Raw genomic sequence first — 2,727 nt, forward strand, 5'->3', positions numbered from 1 at the left:
TTTCAGTGCTTCCCAAAGCCCATTTATGTCCTTTATAGTTTGTTGACCAATGCACAGCACTCTCAGAAAAGAAAAAAAAAAGGCACTAAACTGTAGCTTTCCTTGTCACAGCTGTGGACCTTCTGTTGCTATGTATCTTTTACATGGTAATGTCAATGTAAACGTTAAAGTGTTACTCTAAATGCTAATTCATGGTACAAGACTGACCCTTAAGGTTCCATTGTCTACCTTTTGAATGTTTTTTTTTATTTTTTTTTTAAAGGTACACTACATTCACACAACCATGTAAAAGATACACACTAAGGAATGGTACAGTTTAGAAGTTTACAAGCTGTATTCCTAAAAGTCGATGGCTCTTCACTGAAAATCCAGTTCTAAAAAGATTGTATTATTTATCCCTTCGGTTGAGACTGTTGGTCCCGGGCTTCGCATAAGACTTGTGTCGCAGAATGTGTTTGTGATTTTGCTCCTGCTGTCAGAAGTGTGGGTCTGTTTCACGAGATACAGACAGATTCATTAACCAAAATTGATTGCAGCTTTCCAAATAAATTGGGGCAAGACACAAAAAACGAACGCGAGTGTGTTCCCACATTATTCAGACTGGAAGTCATATCAAAGAAGGCAGAATCTATTTATTTATGGAAATCCTGTTTAAAATGGAGCGCCATGCGTCATCTTGAAATGCAGCTTGTGTGCTGTGACTAAAAAGACTGGTTTTAATTCCAGGCGCGGTATATTTCATAGCCGCGTAAAAATAAAAACGACTTTTCATGGCGATATGTAGATGGAGATTGCTTTGTGGACAGTAGGGATCGGCGAGACGCTAATACGAAATCGTATCGTAAGTATCGCAGGAATTGTCAATACCTGTATAACTTATCGTCAATACTTATATACTTCTATATCTGTATTTGTGCCAGCTATTTCATTTTTCTCGCTTTTCCTACAGCGTTAAATTAGCACACCGTATCGCCAAACGCATGTGGACACCTGACCATCACACCCATTTGCGAGCCGTCCCTAAACTGTCGTCACAAAGTCGTAAGCACACAATTGTGCAGAATTCTTTATATGTTGTAGCGTTACAATTTCCTTTCACTGGAACTAAAGGGTCCGAACTTGCTTCATCATGACAATGCCCCTGTGCACAAAGCAAAAAAAAAGTGGAAAGCCTTCCCAAGAGAGTAGAGGCTGCTATAACAGCAAAGGTGGAGACCAACTGTGAGTGTGACGGTCAGGTGTCCACATACTTTTGGTCATATAGTGTATAGAATCGAGCCACGGTATTTTTTAAATGTTGTACTGCGGGGTTTTGCTGCTCAGGAAAGCTAAATATACTGAAGATCTTCTATCAAGAAGTCTACAAGTGATTGAATATTTTTGCCTTATACCACAGTGCTGTGAAATTCTCAATTCTGATTGGCCAGAAGGTGTCGGTTAACTTTCTATAACAGCAGCACTCATAGCAGTGACGTAATTCGAAGCCGAATAATAAGCAGATTAAACATGTGGTGTTATGTAACAGAGAGAAACCTTTTAGTCATTGATATAGTGATTTTTTTCTGTAAGGAGTCTCCAGTGTCAGTGCGTTGTAACAAACCCTGAGGTAATATATTTGTAAGCTAACTTTCGCCATGGGAAAGTCTTCAGGACAGCCGGCTTTGCGGTTTCTCAATTGATACCAGGAACTCCCTTGATTCATGCATGTTCCAGAAATCATTTAAAAAGTACAACGGATCACTCTGTAAATAATAAACAATTGGAATCATTGGCTAATTGCTGTGATATGAGATGAATATTATATTTTGGGAGAAGCTCTAGGAGATTAAAAAAAACCAGTTGATATTCAAAAGTATGACCTTTAAAATACATGCATGGATTTAAAGATCTGACCTCGCAAATGAGTTCCTTCTTCATGCGTTACTCCATTTCATTGCTGCTATAGCAACAGCCAGCAGTACCTACGGAGATATAATTAATGTTTTGTCCATTGTTGTTTAAATGTCTCAGCACTGAAAGAGAGGAAACTTTCATTCTGCTGGTACAAAGGTTGCTCATGGAAACAAAGTTCCTTCTGCTGTAGTGATGCGAGAGGACAGAAAGGTGAGGAAAACTTAATGCAATGCCATCTTGAATGGTTACAATGTGACATTCTTTGACGTTTATGGGAGAGTACTGGTGGTTCCTATAAAATTTGAAGGTTATATATATGCTTCACCCAGATAACATCTGGTCAGTGGTGTTCCACTGATGGATGGAGGGGTGCTGATTAATTCTACACAGAAACAGATGGGCTTGCAATGGACTGATGTCCATCCAGGGCGTATTCCTGCCTCGCACCCGGCGTTCTCCGGATAGGCTCTGGATCCTAGATGAACTGGTTACTGAAAGTGAGCGAGAAAAACAGATGGGCTTCAGCGAGGAACTGTATACCTACAAAGTGCATCTATAATGTAGGTGTATCTGATAAAATGGCCAAGGAGTGTAGCTCTAAGGTATAGGTTGTGAAGCTAATGAGTTAGCCATTGAGAATACATCCATTGGCGTATTCCAATACGGTACTTTTTCCGCTGTATAGAAAAGACATTTACATTTACTCATTTGGCTGATGCGTGTTATCCAAAGCCACTAGACTAACCTGGGCGTAAATGAACATATATTATACCACAATACTGTTGAATTCTCAACTCTGATTGGTCAGGAAGTATTTATTAAGTTTCTCCAACA

This window comes from Ictalurus punctatus, chromosome 28, assembly GCF_001660625.3.
Source record: "Ictalurus punctatus breed USDA103 chromosome 28, Coco_2.0, whole genome shotgun sequence".
Lineage (NCBI taxonomy): Eukaryota > Metazoa > Chordata > Actinopteri > Siluriformes > Ictaluridae > Ictalurus > Ictalurus punctatus.